This window comes from Pyrus communis, chromosome 13, assembly GCF_041283825.1.
Source record: "Pyrus communis isolate YQ-2024b chromosome 13, ASM4128382v1, whole genome shotgun sequence".
Taxonomy (NCBI): Eukaryota; Viridiplantae; Streptophyta; class Magnoliopsida; order Rosales; family Rosaceae; genus Pyrus; species Pyrus communis.
Genome location: NC_142577.1, coordinates 6,952,065 through 6,978,216, shown reverse-complemented (window position 1 = coordinate 6,978,216; position 26,152 = coordinate 6,952,065). Strand labels below are relative to the sequence as shown.

At 40.4% G+C, this 26,152-nt stretch overlaps 1 protein-coding gene and 1 pseudogene across 1 annotated transcript in view; both read right to left on the bottom strand.

Annotated features, from left to right (window-relative positions):
• Positions 1-26,152, bottom strand: part of LOC148691677 (uncharacterized) — an 80,559-nt gene that overhangs the window by 5,294 nt on the left and 49,113 nt on the right. The gene's annotated exons all lie outside the window — the stretch shown is intronic.
• On the bottom strand, positions 18,678-23,546 carry LOC148691678 (uncharacterized; annotated as a pseudogene).

Sequence of the window (26,152 nt, the reverse complement as noted above, 5' to 3'; positions counted from 1 at the left end):
CCATGAGGAAAGACATTAGTAATAACAAAATCACCTATCCATTTAGAACGTAACTTACCTGGAAACAAACGAAGGCGAGAATTGAAAAGTAACACTTTCTGCCTTATTGAGAATGTCTTGCTACGAATCATCTTGTCATGGTAAGCCTTTGTTTTCTCTTTGTAAATGCGCGGGTTCTCATAGGCCTCATTCCTTATCTCCTCAAGCTCATTTAATTGAAGCTTCCTATGAATTCCAACGGCATCTATGTCCATATTGAATGTCTTTACAACCCAATGTGCTTTGTGCTCCAATTCAACGGGAAGATGGCATGGTTTCCCATAGATGAGCCGAAATGGGGACATCCCAATTGGTGTTTTGTAGGCGGTACGATATGCCCACAATGCGTCATTCAAACGCAAGCTCCAATCCTTCCGAGTTGGCCCAACGGTCTTCTCTAAAATCTGCTTGATTTCTCGATTAGAAACCTCGGCTTGCCCACTTGTTTGAGGATGATAAGGTATGGAAACCTTATGCGTGACATTATACTTCTTAAGCAATGCCTCTAGGGTCCGATTACAAAAGTGAGAACCTCTATCACTTATAAGAACCCTTAGCATTCCAAATCTTGCAAATATGTTAGTTTTCACAAATTCTGCAACCACTTTGGAATCATTAGTACGGGTGGTTTTTGCTTGCACCCAATTCGAAACATAATCAATCGCAAGTAAAATATAAACACAACCATAAGATGAAGGAAAAGGACCCATAAAATCAATGCCCCAAACATCAAAGATTTTGACAGAAAAGATGGGATGTTGCGGCATTTGGTCTTTGGCACCTATATTGCCCGTTCTTTGGCAACGATCACAAGTCACACAAAAAGTTCTAGCATCCTTAAATATAGTAGGCCAATAAAATCCACATTCTAAAACTTTATGTGTTGTTCTTTGAGTGCCAAAATGACCCCCACATGCATAAGTGTGACAGAAAGTTAAAATTGAATTAAACTCTGTTTCATGCACACACCTACGTAGAATCTGATCAAGGCAATTTTCCACAAATATGGGTCATCCCACACGTAAAAACGTGCATCCTTTTTAAGTTTATCACGTTGGTGCTTGTTTAGGTTGCTTGGAACTTGTCTAGACACTAAATAGTTCACTAAATTGGCATACCATGGCACACTTACCTCTATGGACAGCAACTGCTCATCTGGGAATGTCTCTGGGATAGGCACGACATCCTCCTCATGCACCATACGGCTCAAGTGGTTAGCCACCACGTTTTCACTTCCTTTCTTGTCCCGGATTTTGATATCAAACTCTTGAAGGAGAAGCTTCCAACGAATAAGCCTTGGTTTGGCCTCCTTCGTAAGTAAGTACTTCAACGCTGCATGATCAGAGTAGATTATAACTTTAGTACCAAGTAAATAAGAGCAAAACTTATCTAAAGCAAAAACCACATCAAGAAGTTCTTTTTCCGTTGTGGAGTAGTTCAATTGAGCATCATTCAAGGTTCGAGATGCATAATCTATGACATGTGGCTACTTGTTCTTCCTTTGGCCTAAAATAGCTCCTAATGCATAATCTGAGGCATCACACATAAGCTCAAAAGGAAGGCTCCAATCTGGTGGAACTATGATAGGGGCCGAAGTAAGCATCTCCTTTAGGTGTTTGAAGGCCTTCTCACATTCCTCGTCGAACTTGAATGGTACATCCTTTTGGAGAAGTCGGCATAGGGGTTGGGAAATCTTAGAAAAGTCTTTGATGAATCGCCTATAGAATCCTGCATGTCCAAGAAAAGAACGAACCTCTCTAACCGAAGTAGGAGAGGGTAAGTAGCGTACAAGATCTATTTTTGATTTATCAACTTCAATACCCTTGGCCGAAACAATATGTCCTAAAACTATTCCTTGTTTTACCATAAAATGACATTTTTCCCAATTTAAAACAAGGTTAGTTTCAATGCATCGTTTCAAGATTAATGTGAGATTATCTAAACAATCATCAAACAAATCACCAAACATGCTAAAATCATCCATGAAGACTTCAATAATCTTCTCTACAAAATCTAAAAACATACTTACCATGCATCTTTGAAAGGTGGCTGGTGCACTACATAAACCAAATGGCATTCGACGATAAGCAAACGTACCAAATGAAGGAAGATTTGTGAAAAACAAGTTCATTTGAGCAACATCAACAACATCCAATTAACAATTAAAAGGCGGAATCATGTTTATATGCACTCAAAAACAAAACTTAACCCATGAACTTCAAAGCCTAGTAGATAGGTGAACCAAGACTCAACTCAAAACAAAGTGAGTTGAGAAATCAATACCTTTGTAGATTCCTCTTTGCATAAGCAAAGGCTAATCACCCAAAGAGAGGGCCTTCATTCCTTGCATCTTAGATCCATGGATTTGGATGGATGAAAAGGTTTCTCCAAGTTCCCAAAATTGAGAACCTCTAATGATTCATCACCAAGGCATAATGAAGAAGAAATGAGTGACCTTGGAGGAGTTTGATTGCTAGATGATCCCTCCAAGGTGGCCGAAATTTTAGAGAGAAAGGAGAGCTTGTGTTCTCATCCTTTCCCCAAAAACAACCCTTAATGAATTTTAGGCTATAAAGTCCTTTATATAGTCCCTTCAAATAAGTGACCTAATGGACCAAAAGCCCTATTCTTCTAACATGGCCGGCCTATAGGGTTTATTGGGCTTTCAAGCCCTTTGTTTATTCAAGTTGTCATACAACTTGAGTTAATGGGCTTGACATTCAAATCCCATTGGGCCTTGCGGCCCAAAGCTAACCCAAGGTCTTTAACGAACTTATTCGTTTGATTAATTAACATATTAATTAATCCTAGCCTTAGATAAATAATTAAACCATTTAATTATTCTTACTCATCTCCGTTGTTTCTTCAAACTCCACCTTACTCGGTGAACGATCCATTAGGTTCCTTTTAGCGAGGCAGTGGGCGATTAAAACTCTTTCTAATCGATTGTGAATTGAAACTTACTTTCAATTCTCCCGTTAGTGATAATACACTTTTAGGGCTTCCACAAACCATGGTTGATGCCTAGCAGCATGTCATGGTTACCCAAGCTAATCAGGAGAGGTGGAGAACCTATTCAGTTTTAGGATTACAAATGCAATACGGTCTTTCTCTAATACAATACTCTTGACCACATTGTTTGGTTTGATAGTTTATTCATGTCTACTATCCAATGTGAGTCTTGTGCTTATATGATTACCTTGAATGTGATTTGGAACACATTCCTAAATCTCATTCATACTTTGGCCAAAGATTCTTAATCATATCATAGAGTATTCTCCCTCAAACAGTTTGAAGGTTAGAGATCCCTTGTTGCGCATTCACTTGCCTCCATGGCTAAGTGGCTTAACCCCAACGATGCCATGGACACCCTCCTGATGGAGTGACTTTGACATAATCAAAGATTAAGGACCTAACCACAAGACAACTGTGATGCCTCAGGTCAAAAGACTAATTTGTATTATCCCAACCATGAGTTCTCATGTGACATGAATATGAGAACTCTTCGTTGATCGTGTTCAGTGAACTCATTCTCCATTGAGCACCTACGTACTTGTCTTGATGTCACACACACCAATGACTCGAGACTAGTCACTCTCCCTGAGAGAAGACATAGCACGTACTGATCTTAACAGACTGTCAATGCCCAATTGACAATCCTATGATCAGGAACGTTTAGGATGTGTCAACGAAAGAATGGTCTCATGAATCTAACTTCTTTAGATCGCATTCTTCCAATCACATATTCCTTGGACTTATCGTTTAAGCATATAACATTTATATGAGACGGCTCAAACAATAATCTTTGCCCTTTACATTTAAACTACATTAGTTTGAAATGTCCGTAAAGTATCATCATATGATTGGTTTTAGGGCACATTTCCAACAATCTCCCACTTGCACTAGAGCCAATCAGCTTGTTCATCAGTGATGATACCTCTTCTGTAATTCATTTCATAAATGGCTGAGTAGTAGGCCTAAACAATGGATATCTATATGTTATCCATAGAAGCAACCTTGAGAATAACGACGTCACCATTATACATGATTCTCAATCATGTGGTTCAGTCTCTCATTTGAGTTCGGACCTTGATGAGACCTTGATTCCCTGGCTTGAGCTATCGCCCCATTAGTGTCATACACTTTCTGGTTGGAACCGAATGGAGAGTTCATGAATGAACTTTCCCATCCAAACAACAATGTTGTAAGCTTCTATATGGCAATATATTTTGCATACATGATGGAACACATTAAAGTCATTTACTTTTAACGTTTCCACCCAAATATCTCTTTAGTCATAATAAAGAGATATCTCATTATCACTTCATTGATAATGAAGAGATATTCTATGATGGATTAGATTCATAATCTAATACATTTACGCTTCCATTACGTTACTCTAATTCTTCCTCATTCTTGAGGAATCCATCCTTAGTATTTCTTAAATACCTAAGGATTCACTTGACAGTTGCCATGGTTCTGATCCTGGGCTTGCACTAATATCATCTTGTACCGTTCTAGGTACAACTTATATCAATGTTTTCATACAATATGTAATACATAAATCACCTTTCTGCGTATGCATAAAGGATTCTATTTACGCATTATTTCTTTGGGAGTCAAAGGGTACATTCCCTTTGAGAAGAACAACTTCCTAGTCTCACTAGAATTGTCATTCTAATTGAAGTTTATCATCATATGAGAAACTTCCTAGCATCTCATTGTCTATTTTAGGGATTGATATAATCCAATTATATCTTGAAATCTATCATTATAGATTTCCATCCCATGTATATAGACTATGTCTCCCATATACATTCTATCATTATAGAATGTTTAAAGTCATAACTTTAACGATGAAGAATTTCTTTCATTTTCAAAATTAATATATATCATGTATATATATTCAAATTTAGGAATATGATCAACTCCCACTAATCTTTTGTAAACCTAGTAAACAAAAGATTCATTTACATCTTTATGAGAAATCAAACAATTGATCTTTTCTCATAAGACGCTTATAGCTCCCACTAGCTTGCTAAGATCCATGATGGATGGATCTCTACAACTAACCTGTCTTGTGATTTATAGTTTTAGACATATATTATCAAGACTATCTTAATAATGGTTTCGGAAACCCATATTATGTCCAAACCATTCAACTGAGATGGTTTATAAATCCTTCTGGACTACCTTGGAGCTTGTGGTATAGGAACTAGGTTGTCTTAGAAGTATATATCATATATATATGGGTAATTGACAATGTCCAACGAACTAAATTTTATTCATGTTCATTCTTCTCCTAATGGAGTAATTCATTATCTTACGATGCTACTTTCCTTGATATTTTTCAAGGAAATTAATCTAAAGTGTTACTTTTACCTTGGATCAAATCTAAGGAGGTAAATACTTTAGACGTCTTACTCATCTACTTACATTTCTTGAATTCTTTGAAACCTTTTGCAAAGTATTCGGACTTGTGTTTATTCAAAATAAACTATAGTCCAACCGAGAGTGATCTTCGGTGAATGTCATACAACATGAGTAGTATTATGTTGTGGACAAGTGCCACTAACATCTAAGTGAATTAACCTCAACAACTTTGTGATTCTTTCTTCTTTCCAAAAGAATAAAGATTCGAACATTTCGCCTCTATACAATTTTAACAAGAAGGCATTGGATCCGGATCTAACGATCCAAAGCATCCATCTATTACCAACTCGTAATTTATGTTTTAGAGGTGTCACAACTCAGTTGGGATTAGTCACTCCCTTGCAACCTTTTGGGTTTTAAGCATCGTTATATTCTTAAACAGTTAACACTACCACATCATCTCTACTATAGAGACAATTAATTAGATTACCATAATCTAATCATTCATTAATAAAGAACAATGTTTTGTCAAACAAAACATTCATCCATCTCTACAACTGTGACGGAATTATGTTCCTTTAAAATTGGGACGTAAAGACAATCTTTGGTTTTTCCAATTTCTTTGGTAGTTCATATGAGGAAGTAAGTACAATCCGCTTTCGCAGAGATCTATATTCGATTCACGTTTGGAATGTGAAGTACTTTCTCTTCTCTCATTAATCTTCTACTTCTTATTAGCACACTTTTACAACAATTGTAAAACATAGTTACTAATACAGAATCATGCATTCAAGTAGAAGAACCAACTGTTATGAACTTTTCAAGAACATTTTACAACACCTTCAAAAGGTGTGTTCTTGACACTTGCAAGACATTTCTTGCAAATACCCCTTCCAATGTCCATCCTTTCATAAAGAAAGTTTGTTCCCTTGGAGTTATTTTGCCTTCTTCATTTGACTTCCCTTTTGACTACAATAGTCATGGTCCCTAAACTCCCACTATCTCTCTTGAAACTTATTTCAAATGTGTTATACACATCAAACGATTTGGAGAGCGTGCGGTTATTATTCACTATATAGTTTACAATAAACTTAGTGAACCATTAGGATAGGGACACAAAGGTGAAGTCCTTGCCTAGTTTCCGTCTCATTAAGTGGTTTAACACTTCAACACTCAATGATTCAAAATCATCATAAGTCCATATAAATGGACTATTTTTGTCAACCAACCATTATGTTCTAAACATAATAACAAACTTTCAAGAGTTGTTCAAGGCAACTCTCATTTCTTCATACAACAATTTGTAAGTGAAGAATCATGGCACATAAAGCGTCCATGCCCTTGTGCTTACTTCAAAAGTTCCTTGTTTATGTAACAAAGAAACAAGCACTAAAGTTTGTGTTGATTAAGGGTTGTTCAAAGCAACTCTTATTTCTTCATACAACAATTTGTATTTGAAGAATTATGACATTAAAAGTGTTGTCCTTCTCATGTTAGACTTATCTAACATATTCTTCCAATGATACATTATCAGTAGGAAGATTGTGAGGATGAGACTACTTAGTTACATCTACAAGCCATTAAAGACAATCTATGGGACTCTAGAACTAAGTCCGGAAATTAAAGCATTCGGCTTTTCTTTGTCAAGTTTTGGATAGCGTTTGCAAATATATTGGTCAACAAATACATAACGAATATAAATTGATTGATTTTAAGCCATTTGATTCGGGTCTTTAAATCAAATAGCACCACCCACTATTTTTGGCAAATTCCATATCCCTCATCGGAATTCGAGAGTTTTGTTGAACTCTTAGCGGGGTATGGGAGACTCACCATTACCAAGCCCACCTCACGATGATACGATGTTGGTTAGCAAAAATAATGATGAGAGAATAACGCTTTACTCATTTACAACGTTTGTAATTACCCATCTTGTTTGGCCTCTAGAGAATGTTGCCTCACGATGATACGATGTTGGCACTATTGCACTTAGTTAAGTTATTCCCACCATGCTTAGTTCATGAAGGGGTTCAAGAATAGCCTCACAATGATATGATGTTGGCCATCCTCGTTGCCTACACTCACCTCATCATATGCGTATAGACTCCTCCTGAGTGTAAGCATGCACTTTGTACTCCCCCATGATAGGGTGAAGCTGGTGTACAAGTCACAAACGATTGGAGCATACCACGGTGGAAGGCCACGAAGAGATATTCAAAGCATCTCTCGCTTATCAACTTAATAATGGTTTGGTTGAGGGTTTGAGGTCTCATCACATAAATATTCATTTTAATCTAATTAAAACAATTTTGGTCCTATTACAACTATTGGTCCATTTGATTGATTTAGTTGTATATAATACTCCCACTAAGCTTTTAAAACGGTTTTTAAAGCAAGAGTATATGATACTACTAACATAAGGTTTGCATTCATTGATGGACTATATAGTTGCCTTAGGGCCTTAGGATGACTATGAACCTTTAATTCGATTCAACACAAGCCTAGTGTTGAATCTCGGTCTAGGGATGGTGATTGATTTTAGTTACGCGTTTAATCACATTAAGGCGTGTTGTCTTATTGGGCGTTGGACCCAACTACTCCAATTTCATGCATATCGAATAAAACAAGAAAGGAGTACTTCAAAGTAAATAAGAGCTTATGCTCTTTTACAACAATTGATCAAATCAAATTACTTTAAAGTAAAGAAGAGCTTATGCTCTTTTACAACAATTGATCATATCAAATTACAATCAAAATTTAATCTACACATTCCCATGGTTCAAACAAATTTGAAACGGCCTTTCACATAGCTCAATTATAGTAGGCTTAGGTTCATAATCACCCTTTCTTTAATTAATTAACGCTTTAACTAATTAAACTTGAATGCAACAATTTCATTTGGTTTTTGTATCCATAGAATTGATTTAAATGGAGCTAAATGAAATGAAAATCCAATTCTCATTTAAAGAGACAAAACAATTTTGTTCTCTACCTAATTTGGGCCAAAATGCTATGACCTCAACTTTTGGGCCATTTTGCAAAACTTAAACTTTTGGAGTCACTTTGTAAAAACACAAAAGTCCACTACTTCATGTAATTACAACTAGAACCCAAAAAAATTCCACAAAAGCTAAAACTTCATTAAAGGAGCAAAACAATTTGTCCTTTTAGTGATTTTGGACCTTTACGTAAAAACGTAAACTTTTGGGTCAAAGTACAAATACACAAAAGTATCAAAACTTTAAGTAATTGCATGAAAGCCCCACAAAGACCCTAATTGAGTAGGGTGGCCGGCCATTTGAAACAAAGTATAAAAAAAAAATTCAAAGTTTTGTAAGTGGGGTGTGTGAAATGGAATAAATCATTACACACCAACCCACTAAAATTTCTTTAATTTTTCAAAATAAATATCTAATATATTTAAACATAAGAAATATTTCAAAACAAAAACTTTATGAAATAAATCAAAACTTTGAATCAAAACACCAAACCTTTTGTTCTTGGCAAGAACATATCAAGAACAATGAAGAACATTCATGAAAACCCATAAGAGCTCCATGAACATTCTTCACCCAAAAACATACCAAAACCACTCAAACTTAAGGGAAATATCATACAACCATACTAGGGTACATAGGGGTTCCAAAAGTCACTTTAAAACACTTTTAACAAGTCAAACAAGAACCCAAAAATCCACCCTTTGGATTTGGCCGAATTTCCCCATAAAACATGGCATCAAATTTTAGCTCCAAAATTCATGCTCATATGAACTACATCTACAACATTTGAGATGGCAAATTTTCTAACAAAATTTACATTCAAAGAAGCAAGAATAAAGCTTGTAACAATTACAACATTCAAATCACAAACTATGAACTACAAAACCCAAAAGGATTCACCAACTACTAGACTTAGGCTCTTGATACCACTTGAAGGAAGATTTGTGAAAAACAAGTTCATTTGAGCAACATCAACAACATGCAATTAACAATTAAAAGGCGGAATCATGTTTATATGCACTCAAAAACAAAACTTAACCCATGAACTTCAAAGCCTAGTAGATAGGTGAACCAAGACTCAACTCAAAACAAAGTGAGTTGAGAAATCAATACCTTTGTAGATTCCTCTTTGCATAAGCAAAGGCTAATCACCCAAAGAGAGGGCCTTCATTCCTTGCATCTTAGATCCATGGATTTGGATGGATGAAAAGGTTTCTCCAAGTTCCCAAAATTGAGAACCTCTAATGATTCATCACCAAGGCATAATGAAGAAGAAATGAGTGACCCTGGAGGAGTTTGATTACTAGATGATCCCTCCAAGGTGGCCGAAATTTTAGAGAGAAAGGAGAGCTTGTGTTCTCATCCTTTCCCCAAAAACAACCCTTAATGAATTTTAGGCTATAAAGTCCTTTATATAGTCCCTTCAAATAAGTGACCTAATGGACCAAAAGCCCTATTCTTCTAACATGGCCGGCCTATAAGGTTTATTGGGCTTTCAAGCCCTTTGTTTATTCAAGTTGTCATACAACTTGAGTTAATGGGCTTGACATTCAAATCCCATTGGGCCTTGCGGCCCAAAGCTAACCCGAGGTCTTTAACGAACTTATTCGTTTGATTAATTAACATATTAATTAATCCTAGCCTTAGATAAATAATTAAACCATTTAATTATTCTTACTCATCTCCGTTGTTTCTTCAAACTCCACCTTACTCGGTGAACGATCCATTAGGTTCCTTTTAGCGAGGCAGTGGGCGATTAAAACTCTTTCTAATCGATTGTGAATTGAAACTTGGGCGATTAAAACTCTTTCTAATCGATTGTGAATTGAAACTTACTTTCAATTCTCCCGTTAGTGATAATACACTTTTAGGGCTTCCACAAACCATGGTTGACGCCTAGCAGCATGTCATGGTTACCCAAGCTAATCAGAAGAGGTGGAGAACCTATTCAGTTTTAGGATTACAAATGCAATACGGTCTTTCTCTAATACAATACTCTTGACCACATTGTTTGGTTTGATAGTTTATTCATGTCTACTATCCAATGTGAGTCTTGTGCTTATATGATTACCTTGAATGTGATTTGGAACACATTCCTAAATCTCATTCATACTTTGGCCAAAGATTCTTAATCATATCATAGAGTATTCTCCCTCAAACAGTTTGAAGGTTAGAGATCCCTTGTTGCGCATTCACTTGCCTCCATGGCTAAGTGGCTTAACCCCAACGATGCCATGGACACCCTCCTGATGGAGTGACTTTGACATAATCAAAGATTAAGGACCTAACCACAAGACAACTGTGATGCCTCAGGTCAAAAGACTAATTTGCATTATCCCAACCATGAGTTCTCATGTGACATGAATATGAGAACTCTTCGTTGATCGTGTTCAGTGAACTCATTCTCTATTGAGCACCTACGTACTTGTCTTGATGTCACACACACCAATGACTCGAGACTAGTCACTCTCCCTGAGAGAAGACATAGCACGTACTGATCTTAACGGACTGTCAATGCCCAATTGACAATCCTATGATCAGGAACGTTTAGGATGTGTCAACGAAAGAATGGTCTCATGAATCTAACTTCTTTAGATCGCATTCTTCCAATCACATATTCCTTGGACTTATCGTTTAAGCATATAACATTTATATGAGACGGCTCAAACAATAATCTTTGCCCTTTACATTTAAACTACATTAGTTTGAAATGTCCGTAAAGTATCATCATATGATTGGTTTTAGGGCACATTTCCAACACCAAATGGACAAGTAAAAGTAGTCTTTTCTTGATCATCTGGAGCTATAACAATTTGATTATATCCCGAATAACCATCAAGAAAACAATAAAAAGAATGCCCGACTAACCTTTCAAGCATTTGATCAATGAATGGCAAAGGGAAGTGATCTTTCCTTGTGGTGGCGTTGAGCTTCCTATAGTCAATGCACACTCTCCAATCTGTTTGGATACGGGTTGGCACAAGCTCATTCTCGGCATTCTTCACCATAGTCACTCCGGATTTCTTTGGCACGACGTGAACCGGTGAAACCCAACGGCTATCCGAGATAGGATATATCACTCCACAATCAAGAAGCTTGATAATCTCCTTTTTCACAACTTCCATCATTGGAGGGTTGAGCCAACGTTGAGCCTCTCTAGTTAGTTTAGCCCCCTCCTCTAGAAGTATGTGATGCATGCAAGTTGTAGGACTAATACCCTTGATGTCGGCCAAGGTCCATCCAATGGCCGTTTTGTGCTCTTTCAACACCCGAATCAATTTCTCCTCCTCCATTCCCATGAGGGATGAGGAAACTATGACGGGCAATGTCTCATTTTCTCCTAAATAGACATACTTCAAATGATCCGGCAATGGTTTAAGCTCAAGAATGGGTGCCTGAATCACTGAAGGTAACAACTTGTTAGTAGAAACAGGAATTGGAATTGGGTTTGGAGGCTTACCAAAGTGTTGTGGCAATGACTCAAGGGCAGCAACCATCTCGGCCTCATCTTCACATGTAGGCACGGCAAGGAATTCCTCTTGCATGCCGTGGGTTTTATCCTTTCCTGTCCCTTGGTTATTGAGTCCCATGCCTTTGGTGATGGTCGTTTCAAGGGGATCCCTCTCCAAGGAGTCAAGATAGTCATGCGCCAATGAATCAAATATATCAATAGAAAAACAAAAATGATCATCTTTAGGATATTTTATAGTTTCAGAAAGATTGAAATCAATAACATCCCCATCAAATTCCATTGTTAATGTCCCCTTGAACACATCTATCTTGGTGCGGGCCGTTTTCATGAAAGGTCTCCCAAGGAGGATCGGCAATGGGGTAGAATGGGCCGAATCTTCCATGTCAAGCACATAAAAGTCCGCTGGGAAGATCGAATTGTTAACCTGCACCAAAACATCTTCCAAAACTCCTTTTGGATATGCATTAGAACGATCGGCCAATTGAATAATCACAACATCATTTTTAAGCTCTCCTAAGTTCAAAGATGCATAAATTGAGTAAGGCATGACATTAATTGAAGCTCCTAAGTCTGATACGAAAATTAACTTAACACACAAATTAAACCCTCTTTTGACAATTGTAGTATATATGTAAGTATGGATCGTTCTTAAACCGGGGATTAGGAGGGATTGCTAAACACTCTAAACTGACTCAAATAGATAAAACTAAGCTTTAAAACACTTAACTAAACTTAAAAGACTCAAAACAAGTTCACAAGACTCAAAATAAGCTAAAAACACTCAAAACTGCCTAAAAACACAAACTGGGTAGATTTGACTCTAAACACAATTTTGGGCGAATTTTGGTTCTAACTTTACTCAAGTCACTTGAAAACACAATCTAAAACAGATTCTCACTATTTAGACACTCTAAAATAAAGGGGGATATGGTTTTGGACGAAAATAAAGTAAACAAAATAAAAACTAGAACTAGACAGATTTGCACGAATTTGGTGGAAATAGATGGATGATGGGCTAGCTAGGAGGTCTTTCTCTACACATGACATACTTGCATACAAAACAATCTCCAATTGCTTTTTCAATGAACCATGAATCTCAACACCCCAAGTTAATTAGGTACGCTTAAATTAACCCTCAGATTTTCCTTAAGTCATTGAATTGAATGGAATTAGCGCATTGCAATCAAATTATTCCTCAAAAGTTCTCTACATGAAAGCGCATAATAGAGAAACAATCAAAGATCATTAATTTCTATGAAAATCATAAGTGTTGACGAGGCGTTCGTAATTATGAAAGCGCATGATACTTATGCCAAGAATTTACTTAACATGATTGTGACTAGCAACCTTTACTACCTATGAATATAAGTTCACAACGATTAGGTGAAGCTTCCTTATATCCTAGCATCAGATTTATGCATGCAAATTAAGTGTGCACTCTCAACCCACATACACAAACAAGTTTTAATTCAAACGGATAAGTTAATTGAATTCACAATTCATGAAATCACAACTGGAAGTAATCAATTCATAATGCAAATATAGCCATGGTTTCGAAATTCCCCCTAGCCAAAAGGGGATTAGTTCCTCATACTCACAAAGCAAAGATTCTTGAATTTAAACATTGAAAAACACAAGAAAGATTACACCTAAAACATTCCAGCAACTCCAAGTCGAATGGCATGCATGTCTAGGGCTCTCCTCCTTCTTCCTTGCTGCGGCACAAGATGTGGGTGGTGGTTTTGGGGATTTTGAATGGTGTATTCTTGTTTAGGATGACGAATGATGGCTGATTAGGGTGAAGGGGTGCCGCAGATTGTGTATGGACATGAATGGAGTGAATGAATGAGGGAGAATGGTGTCTAGGGCTTGCGGCAAGGGTTTTTCTGAATGGCATGAGGGTTCTTACGAATTTGTGGCTGAAAATATGAATATATAGTTCGGCCAACCCTAGGGTTAATTAGATTAGGGTTACAACTTAGCAGATTTTTAAGGATTAGGGCCCTAGGTTTCGGCACAAGTCATTAAATCCACTTAGGAGGGGGTTTGGCCCAATTAATTTCAGAAAAGGATTTGTATAACCCAAATCCACAAGGAATAAGGCCTAATAAATCAGAATCCATAAGGGAAAAGGTTTAGGAAATTCGTCCAAAATTGGGCCTTCTAGAAACTAGGTGTTTTGTGGCTGATTTTGGGTTTTCTAGAAGAGATCAAAGGGGGAACGGTGCGGCACCCTTTTAGGGTCAGATAAGGCTTCTAGAAATCACTTTTTTAGGTCCACTTGCAGCTAGGATTAAGGTGGAACAAGATTATGTTAGGATAAGATAGGATAAGGTTTGGATAAGATAAGGTTGGTAGGATAAGTTTCCATATTTCTTGCTCTTTCCTTATCTTCTTTGTCTGGAACTTTCCTTTTCTGATTTGTAGCATGGTCGTAGCCTCTTTTGACTCCAAATTCGTCCATCCACCTTGCTCCATATACAAGCTATCCATTTAGTGCCCAAAACTGCTCCAAAATGCACCAAAATGCACTTCCTTGCTACTTTAACCCTTTGGACCTACAAACACACAAAAATGACTTGAAATACTACTTTAACTAAGAAATAACAACACAAATGCACAAGAACAAGCTAACTAAGTCACACAAATATGCTCCTATCAAAGTCTAACATAGCATGTTCAAACTTCGTATTGCCAATAACACAAGGAATTGTAAAACTACCCAGATCTTTGCATTTAGGTGGTAGTTTCCTTTGTAACATTGCAGAAACATTCTCACTTACCTGGACCACCTCCTTGTTTGAAATCCTCTTCCTGGTTGTGCAAAGCTCTTTTAAGAATTTGGCATACTTAGGAACTTGCTTGATTGCATCAAGGAGCGGAATGTTGACTTGAACTTTCCTAAAGGTTTCCAAAATGTCCTTTTCATTCTCTTCCTTCTTTGATTGCCTAAACCTGCTAGGAAAGGGCACGTTTAGTGGAATAGAACTCGACAAAGTCGAATTTGGACTGACCTTGGTGATGTTGGACGGTTTTGGTGCACTAGGGGGCTGCGGCAAGGTTTGTTCCACCCTTGCTGTGGCTTTGTCCAATTCCTCCTCTTCGAGCAACAGCTTTTCGTCCTTTTTTTTACTTGATTTGGTTGGTTCAAGGCTAGGTCCAACTTCCTTGACACTTCTCAAGGTGATAGCCTTAGCGGTTTCAAAACCTCCTTTTGGATTGACGATGGTCGAGCTAGGTAGTTTGCCTTGGTCTCGGAATTGTTCTATAAACTCCGCTATCTTGCCCCTGAGACAAATTGGTAACTTAATATGTGTATCATTGTCCAAAGACGTACCTAAATTTGGTTTGGCGTGCACTAAGGCTACCTCAAGTGCATCTTCGTTCATTTGATCCAAATGTACCTGTGCCAAAGAATCAACAATGTCAATAGCAAAACAAGAATGGTCCTCAATTGGATATTTAATGGTTTCAGAAAGATTAAAATTAATAAGGTCCCCATCAAACTCCATGGTTAATGTTCCCGTAAACACATCTATCTTTGTTCTCGCTGTTTTCATGAATGGACGGCCTAGCAAGATTGGCAATGATGGAGCATGGCTCGAATCCTCCATTTCTAAGACATAAAAATCTGCAGGAAAGATAAGATGATTGACCTGCACTAGAACATCCTCAAGGACTCCCTTGGGATAAGCGTTAGAACGATCGGTGATAGGAGCATATTTAGGCGACTTAGTTAGCTTGTTTTCGTACATTTATGTTGTTAGTTCATAGTTATTTTAGTAGTTTAAGCCATTTTCGTGTGTTTTTAGGTTCATATAGCTAAGGAAGCAAAAAGGTGCATTTTGGAGCAAAATTGGGCTTGGAATGGATAGCTTATGCTTGGAGCAAAAGGAATGGACGAAATTGAAGACCTAAAGGTGTTAGGATTCCTAATCAAAGAAGGATTCCTAATCTAAGAAGGATTCCTAATCAAAGAAGGATTCCTAATCAAAGAAGGATTCCTAGTCAAAGAAGGTTTCCTACTTGAAGTAGGAAAGTTAAGCCAAGATTTCCTATTTTTGTTTGACCTTTCCTAATCCTAAATATCCCTAAGTTCCAGCAACTTTGAAGGTATCTTATGCATTTTAGGACACAAACCAAAGATTCCTTGCACTATCCTAGTCCATGCCGCACCTTTCTTACCCTTTTCTTCCAAAATCTGCCATATATCTTCTTTCTCCTTTTATTCTAGTCAATGCCGCAACTTTCCTTTCCTTTTCCTCTTAGAATTCTGATTTGTTACCCTTTTTCCTTGAGGATTTGGAGCTAAAAAACCTTCCCAAATTAATTACTTATTGCCTTAACATTTCTCCATCTATATATACATAATCTGCCGCACTTCTGGGAGATTCTAGAGAGCCATACAGATCCATACGAATTATTCCTCATTCTCCCCATTCATTCAGCCATCATCCACCCTCTACCACCATCCAACCTATCCATCCATCACCATAATTCATACCCAAACACCCTTGTGCCGCAACAAAGAAGGAGAAAGAAGAGAGGAGAAGCATTGGAAGTTTTGGCCATTCAAGCTTGGATTGTTAGAGCGTTTCTAGGTGTATTCAATCTTTGTTTTCAATGTTTAATTTATATTCTCTTTGTTTTGTTGTAAACATGAGGAACTAATTTTGTTTTGGCTAGAGGTGACACACCCCGACTGAGATCAGGGCGTGCTGGCCGTCACGTGGAAGTGATGTAGCCATGTGCACAGTGCGGAAGCTAATAAAGTAGTAACGTAAAAGTACGAATAAATAAAAACTAGCATACATAAGGTCAAAGTAATAAGTGCTAGCGTAAGTGAGACACAAATTCAGAGCAGAAAACCCTAAGCAGTCCAAACTAAAATAGTGTTACAACAGTGCACCCGAAGGTGGACATACGCTGGTGATCGTCTGTCAGAAATGCCGGGAAAGCCCTCTGGGAAACCACCAAACCAATTGAACAGCTAGAACCTGGAGGGGCGCAAAACAAAAGCGTGAGTGGGCAAAAACAAAGCTTTTCAAAAACCATTTAGCAAAAATAAGTTCTAACCCCTCGCCGTAAAACCTGTATACTTCCCAGAAAATAAACATATGCACGTATAAATATATATATAAACCATGCTCAAGAATATGCCATGCCAGGAACTCAGAATGGAATGCAGGTGCTCAGGTATAAACCATATCAATAACATATCACTAGCAGCCGGAGTCACCTAAAGTGACCTGTACGGCTGAATCTAGAGCTCAAGTCTCAAAATCAATAACTAAACCTGCCCACGAGTCGGAACCACCTAAAGTGGTCTGTACGACAGGCCTGGGTGTAATACATATAAACGCTCTAGTGCTACGATCACGTGAAGGCTGTGCGAATAATCGCGGGTCACCTACGAGTCGGAACCACCTAAAGTGGTCTGTACGACAAGACTGTGCATCTAACTTGGATCCAAGCTGAGCGTGTGGTGCGGGAGGTGAACATCACGTGAAGGACTGTGCCCTACTCTGGGCGGGAGCACTAACACCGGGGGTGCAGGTTATGAGCTCTCTAAGCACCTCTAATCACTATTGAATGCAAATATTAAACAACGCTTACCTGGCACTTACCTGTGCATCCACAGCACCAATATATATATATGAACATATAAGTGAAACTATATAAATAAACATATATGCAATTAACCATGCATAACAACCAACCATATAAAAGGAATGGCATATAACTAATAAACATTTATATAAATTTCTGGGAAATATAAGTATATAGGTATATACGGAAAACCAAAAGCCCACTCACTGGTATGTGGAAGGGTCGTAGTCCCCCTGCCTCGAGTGACCACGCTCGTCCTCGGTATATGTCTCACCTATATGCGAAAATACTATAAAAACGTTAATTTTAAAGCACATAACCTTCATTTCGTAATAACTTCTCATACATTGCTCAAAATGGACAAATGAATATACCAACGTGCTCTACACAACCTCAGGATCACACCCAAATTTTTAGAAAAATTTTCCACCGCCGCACGCGCCCCCACGCGCAGGAATATTCCGTCAGATTTGACGGAATATTCCGTCTTCTTCCCCGGCTAATCTCCGGTGCCGTCGCTGGCGCCGGAAAACTGGGAAATCTTTAAAACGTTCTAACTCCTTCATTTTTCATCCAATTTTCACGATTTTTGTACCAAAATGATGCCTAGAACTAGGAGAACAACGATATACCACTTTTAAGGGTTAAAAACTACGAGATCTCACCTGTCCACACAAACCAAATCCGGCCAACTTCGAATACGGTGATCCCGACGTCCAAATCCTTCGAACGAACTACTCCGAGACTCCTTGGGACCTCACCAAGCTACCTACGAGCTTCATTTCCCCAAAAATGTGAGAATTTACGTTTGCATGAATAGTACTCAAATCGGACAACTTCGAATCGACGTGAAAACGTTGATATTCTTACCTGAAAATGGTTTGGTTGGGTTCCCACGAGCCTCACGAGCTCGAATGTGTGCTTGGTTCCTTCGATCTGTGAGTGTTTGATGGGTTTTGGTGTGTGTCCGTACGTTTTCAAAGAAGGAGGAAGGGAATGGGGCTCGGGGAACTTACCGGGAAAGGGGACAGAGGGTGGTGCAGGTGTGGGAGTGTGTGTGTGGCCCAAAGACATGCCAACACAACACAAAAACAACCAATAAACGTAACGAAATCGAACTAGGGGCAAAACTGTCTTTTCACACGTACGTTTTCGATATTTTCGGGACGGGCTGTGACAACCTACCCACCTTAATAGAATTTCGTCCCGAAATTCAAAACAACCAAATGTAACCCCTAGTGACCAAAGAACAACCTAGGATACAAATCCCTCATCCGATCTTCCGTCTCCCACGTAGCTTCCTCCACGGAATGATTCCTCCACAAAACTTTCACTAAGCTCACCGTCTTGTTCCTTAGAACCTTTTCCTTCCAATCTAGTATCGTCACTGGTTCCTCGTCATAAGTCAAATCTGGATTAATTTCCAAGGGTTGCGGAGGTATCACGTGAGACGGATCAGCAACATAATGTCGAAGCATAGACACGTGAAAAACGTTATGCACTCTAGCCAACTCCAGAGGCAACTCCAACCTGTAAGCTACCTCACCAACTCGCTCGGTGACCATGTATGGTCCGATGTACCTGGGACTCAACTTCCCTTTCTTTCCAAACCTCACAACACCTCTCCACGGTGAAAGCTTCAGAAATACCCAATCTCCGACCTCATACGCTCTGTCCGTAGCATGCCGATCTGCTAAACTCTTCTGCCTGTCCTGGGCTGCCTTCAGGTTAGACTTGATTACTTGAACATTCTGAGTAGTCTCCTCAACAATCTCTGGACCCACTAAGACTCTTTCTCCAACCTCTGACCAACACAACGGTGTGAGACAAGCTCTACCATACAATGCCTCAAATGGCGCCATGCCAATGCTCGACTGAAAACTATTATTATAGGCAAATTCCATCAAATCCAACCGCTGGTGCCAAGCATCACCAAACTGCAACACCGAAGTTCGCAACATATCTTCCAAAGTCTGAATAGTTCTCTCTGATTGTCCGTCCGTCTGAGGATGATACGCCGTGCTATAAAGTAGTCTCGTACCCAAAGCTTCTTGAAAAGCCACCCAAAACTTAGAGGTAAATCGTGGATCACGATCCGAGACAATACTTACAGGGACACCATGGTACTTCACAATCTTCGAGACAAACAACTCCGCTAAACGATTCAAAGAATACTTCTCCCTCACTGGAATGAAATGTGCCGACTTAGTGAGCCGATCAACGATCACCCAAATGCCATCAAAACCATTATGTGTACGCGGAAGCTTGTACACAAAATCCATGGTAATATTTTCCCATTTCCACTCTGGAACGGGAAGTGGCTGCAACAACCCAAATGGCTTCTTCCTTTCCGCTTTAACTTGCTGACAAACAACACATCTACTCACATACTCAGCTATCTCCCTCTTCATACCCGGCCAATAATAAAATGGTCGAATGGTATGATACATTTTAGTAGCTCCAGGATGCATAACGTAAGCCGAGATATGTGCTTCATCGAGAATTTCTTTCTTTAAATCCAAGTTATTAGGTACGAACATCCTTCCCTCTTGCATCAACATGCCATCCGAATCACGAACTCTGAGGTCTCTCCTCCTCCCTCGGTCACGAGCTTGAATTAATTCCTGAGTCTCCCTATCAGCCACCTGGGCTTCACGTACCCGATCAACTAAAATTGGCCTAACTTGAAAATTAGCAAGTAAAGCCACATCTCGATCTTCTACTTCTAACCTCACTCCCGTAGTACGCAAGTCCGCCAAAAGAGGAATACGACTCGCATACAACGCATTAATGCGGCCCTGAGACTTCCTGCTAAGTGCATCAGCAACTACATTTGCACGACCAGGGTGATAATCAATCGTACAATCATAATCGCTGAGCAACTCCATCCACCTCCGTTGACGAAGATTGAGTTCCTTCTGAGTAAAAAGATACTGAAGACTCTTGTGATCTGTAAAGATCCTACATTTCTCTCCATAAAGGTAGTGTCTCCACAACTTCAACGCAAAGATAATAGCAGCCAACTCCAAATCGTGTGTAGGGTAATTCAACTCATGAGGTTTCAATTGTCGCGAAGCATAAGCAATCACCCTACCATGCTGCATCAACACACATCCCAGACCACTCAAAGAAGCATCACTATAAACCTCGAAATCACCACCATCGTCCGGGAGTGCCAAAACAGGTGTATGAGTGAGACAATACTTCAACTGCTGGAAACTCTGCTCACACTTATCATCCCACTCAAATTTAACATCCTTCCTCGTCAACCTCGTCAGTGGTAAAGCAATCACAGAAAAATCCTTAACGAATCGTCGATAATACCCCGCCAAACCAAGGAAACTTCTCACCTCAGTGACGGTTCGCGGTTGCTCCCAATTCTCCACAGCTGCCACCTTCTGAGGGTCCACCAAAATACCCTGAGCTGAAAAAACGTGCCCCAAAAACGCAACTTGGTCTAACCAGAACTGGCACTTGCTAAACTTAGCATACAATTGGTGTTCCCTCAACCTCTTCAACACCAAAGTAAGATGTCGAACGTGTTCCGCTTTAGACTTAGAGTACACCAGAATGTCGTCGATGAAAACAATAACAAACCTATCCAAATATGGCTGGAATACTCGGTTCATCAAATCCATGAAAGCAGCTGGTGCATTCGTCAACCCAAATGGCATAACCAGAAACTCGTAATGACCATAACGAGTCCTGAACGCCGTCTTAGGAACATCATCCCTACTAATCTTCAGTTGATAATATCCAGACCTCAAGTCAATCTTGGAGAATACACAAGCACCTCGAAGTTGAACGAACAAATCATCGATACGTGGCAATGGATAACGGTTTTTAATCGTCACCCGATTCAATTGCCGATAATCAATACATAGCCTCAAAGTTCCGTCTTTCTTCCTCACAAACAATACTGGAGCTCCCTACGGTGAAGTACTAGGCTGAATAAAACCCTTATCCACTAATTCCTGCAACTGAACTTTCAATTCCCTTAACTCAGCGGGTGCCATACGATAAGGAGTCAAGGAAATAGGATTAGTACCTGGAAGCAACTCAATAGTAAACTCCATATCTCGATTTGGTGGTAACCCAGGCAAATCCTCGGGGAAAACATCGGGAAAGTGTCTGACTACCCTCACATCCTCAACTCTACTAGGATGAGCCTCATCCAATACCACATGAGCTAAGTACCCCTGGCAACCTTTAGATAACAATCTTGTCGCTCGCAAAGCCGAAATAACGCCATGTCTCACCCCACTCTGCTCACCCACAAAAGTAACCACAGGTAGTCCAGGACGATGGAACGTAACTACTTTCCCGTAACAATCAATATTGGCACGATAGAAATGCAACCAATCTGTGCCCAGAATCACATCAAAGTCAACAATATCTAACGGGATAAGATCAGCTGGCATAACAACACCCTCAACTATCACTGGACATCCTGGGTACACACGATCTACAATACATCTCTCCCCTCTAGGCATAGCACACTCTAAATCGTACCCTAGAGGTGTAGGGCGAGGTTGCGTCACTTGAGCAAATGTATGAGAAATCACAGAATGTGTAGCACCACAATCAATTAATACTCTAGCAAAATAACCAAGTATATTCAACGTACCCATGATCAAATCCGGATTGTTCTGAGCGTCCTGCAGTGAAATATTATGAATACGCCCCTGGGTCTGCTGTCGTCCACCGCGACCTCTGCTCGTCTGACCACCGCGACTCTGAGTACCACGCCCCTGACTAGGCTGACCAGACTGCCTCGAAGACCCCGCACTACTCGAAGCAATCTCTCCCTACTGAAACTGTCCTCCCTGAAACCACTGAGAACCGCCTGCTGGAGCTGGAGGATACGGCATATAGCCACCAGAATACTGAGGATAACCACCCTGGGAATAGGGGTCCTGGGGATACTGATACTGTCCCGGGGTATAAGGAACAACATCACCCTGATAGTGGTAGGCACCACCTCGACCTGCCTGTCCATAACTACCCGGACCCTGAATCTGCTGGATAGGTGCCGGTGGCGGCAAGAAAGTCTGCTGCGGCTTCTGCTGCTGACTCTGGGGACAATTCGCAGCTCAATGTCCCATCTGCCCACAAGTAAAACAACCACTGCTGCCATGCCTACACTCACCAAAGTGCCGATTATTACACCTGCGGCAAAGTGGGGCCCTACCTCGGCCAGCATCACCCTGTCTCTGGCCTCTAGCACCACCAGCAAATCTACCTCCACGTCCCTGACCAGTGGTGCTAAAACCACCGCTAGAAGAGCTAGAACTAGTGCCACCCCTTTTAAAATTCTGTGTCCGTCGAGGCTCGAGCGACGCTTGACCTTTACCCTTATCATCTTTCTTCTGATTACCATTCTTCTCTTCCTCATCACTCTCGCTCGACATGTTTTCAGAGTCCTCAACTCTCAGAAGAACCTCATAAAAGTCCTGATAAGTATCACAATGAGTAGTAGTCGCCATTGAACGCCATTTCTTCTTAGTACCTAAGCGAAAACGACGAAGCATCTCCGCCGGATTACCAGCAATCTCAGGATGATAGCGAGACAAGTCAGTGAACTTCCGATAGTACTCATTCGCTGTCATCTTCCTCTGTTTCAACTCCGTAAATTCCTGCTTCTTACGATTAATGTACTCAGGGGGCACAAACCTTCTCTTGAACAAAGTAATGAAAACATTCCAATCAGTCTTCTCAGCTGGAGTCAAACGACGAAGCTCCTGCTCCCACCAGGCTGCAGACTCCGACCCCAGAAACCATGAGGTCGTCTCAACCCACTTCTCGACTGGAAGATTCCCCTGACTGTGCAAAACACGGAAAGTCTTCTCAATATGCTCTAACCATCGCTCTGCACCCTCATGACCTTCATTACCCTCAAACTTATCCAACTTCAAATTATACATAGTCTCGAGAGGAGTCCTCTGGGGAGGGCGAATCGCCGACTGAATAGTTGTAGCAATAGCTTCCCCCAGCTGAGCAATATCGGGGAAACTAGGCTCATCAGAGCGACGTGGTTCTCGACGAGGCGGCATAGTTCTGATAGAAGGCACCAAAACCATTAGAATACTCACAAAAGTACAGGACTGCCAAACCTAAGCTCTGATACCAAACTGACACACCCCGACCGAGATCAGGGCGTGCTGGCCGTCACGTGGAAGTGACGTAGCCATGTGCACAGTGCGAAAGCTAATAAAGTAGTAACGTAAAAGTACGAATAAATAAAAACTAGCATACATAAGGTCAAAGTAATAAGTGCTAGCGTAAGTGAGACACAAATTCAGAGCAGAAAACCCTAAGCAGTCCAAACTAAAATAGCGTTACAACAGTGCACCCGAAGGTGGACAGACGCTGGTGATCGTCTGTCAGAAATGCCGAGAAAGCCCTCTGGGAAACCACCAAACCAACTGAACAGCTAGAACCTGGAGGGGCGCAAAACAAAAGCGTGAGTGGGCAAAAACAAAGCTTTTCAAAAACCATTTAGCAAAAATAAGTTCTAACCCCTCGCCGTAAAACCTGTATACTTCCCAGAAAATAAACATATGTGACATCCCACATCGCCCAGGGGAGTGATCCTTATATGTATATTCACATCTCTACTTAGCACGAGGCCTTTTGGGAGCTCACTGGCTTCGGGTTCCGTAGGAACTCCAAATTTAAGCGAGTAGCGCGCGAGAGCATTCCCAGGATGGGTGACCCATCGGGAAGTTCTCGTGTGAGTTCCCAGAAACAAAACCGTGAGGGCGTGGTCGGGGCCCAAAGCGGACAATATCGTGCTACGGTGGTGGAGCGGGCCCGGGAAGTGGTCCCCCCCCGGGCCGGGATGTGACACATATGCACGTATAAATATATATATAAACCATGCTCAAGAATATGCCATGCCAGGAACTCAGAATGGAATGCAGGTGCTCAGGTATAAACCATATCAATAACATATCACTAGCAGCCGGAGTCACCTAAAGTGACCTGTACGGCTGAATCTAGAGCTCAAGTCTCAAAATCAATAACTAAACCTGCCCACGAGTCGGAACCACCTAAAGTGGTCTGTACGACAGGCCTGGGTGTAATACATATAAACGCTCTAGTGCTACGATCACGTGAAGGCTGTGCGAATAATCGCAGGTCACCTACGAGTCGGAACCACCTAAAGTGGTCTGTACGACAAGACTGTGCATCTAACTTGGATCCAAGCTGAGCGTGTGGTGCGGGAGGTGAACATCACGTGAAGGACTGTGCCCTACTTTGGGCGGGAGCACTAACACCGGGGGTGCAGGTTATGAGCTCTCTAAGCACCTCTAATCACTATTGAATGCAAATATTAAACAACGCTTACCTGGCACTTACCTGTGCATCCACAGCACCAATATATATATATGAACATATAAGTGAAACTATATAAATAAACATATATGCAATTAACCATGCATAACAACCAACCATATAAAAGGAATGGCATATAACTAATAAACATTTATATAAATTTCTAGGAAATATAAGTATATAGGTATATACGGAAAACCAAAAGCCCACTCACTGGTATGTGGAAGGGTCGTAGCCCCCCTGCCTCGAGTGACCACGCTCGTCCTCGGGATATGTCTCACCTATATGCGAAAATACTATAAAAACGTTAATTTTAAAGCACATAACCTTCCTTTCGTAATAACTTCTCATACATTGCTCAAAATGGACAAATGAATATACCAACGTGCTCTACACAACCTCAGGATCACACCCAAATTTTTAGAAAAATTTTCCACCGCCGCACGCGCCGGCCAAGGCACAGCCACGCGCAGGGACGTGCCTGGCATGCTGACGGCGTCAATTGACGCCGTAGGGAATATTCCGTTAGTTCTAACGGATTCCGTCAACGGCGTCAGGAATATTCCGTCAGATTTGACGGAATATTCCGTCTTCTTCCCCGGCTAATCTCCGGTGCCGTCGCCGGAAAACTGGGAAATCTTTAAAACGTTCTAACTCCTTCATTTTTCATCCAATTTTCACGATTTTTGTACCAAAATGACGCCTAGAACTAGGAGAACAACGATATACCACTTTTAAGGGTTAAAAACTACGAGATCTCACCTGTCCACACAAACCAAATCCGGCCAACTTCGAATACGGTGATCCCGACGTCCAAATCCTTCGAACGAACTACTCCGAGACTCCTTGGGACCTCACCAAGCTACCTACGAGCTTCATTTCCCCAAAAATGTGAGAATTTACGTTTGCATGAATAGTACTCAAATCGGACAACTTCGAATCGACGTGAAAACGTTGATATTCTTACCTGAAAATGGTGTGGTTGGGTTCGCACGAGCCTCACGAGCTCGAATGTGTGCTTGGTTCCTTCGATCTGTGAGTGTTTGATGGGTTTTGGTGTGTGTCCGTACGTTTTCAAAGAAGGAGGAAGGGAATGGGGCTCGGGGAACTTACCGGGAAAAGGGGACAGAGGGTGATGCAGGTGTGGGAGTGTGTGTGTGGCCCAAAGACATGCCAACACAACACAAAAACAACCAATAAACGTAACGAAATCGAACTAGGGGCAAAACTGTCTTTTCACACGTACGTTTTTGATATTTTCGGGACGGGCTGTCACAAGAGGAGACTTTGAAACCATGATTATATTTGCAATTTGAATTGA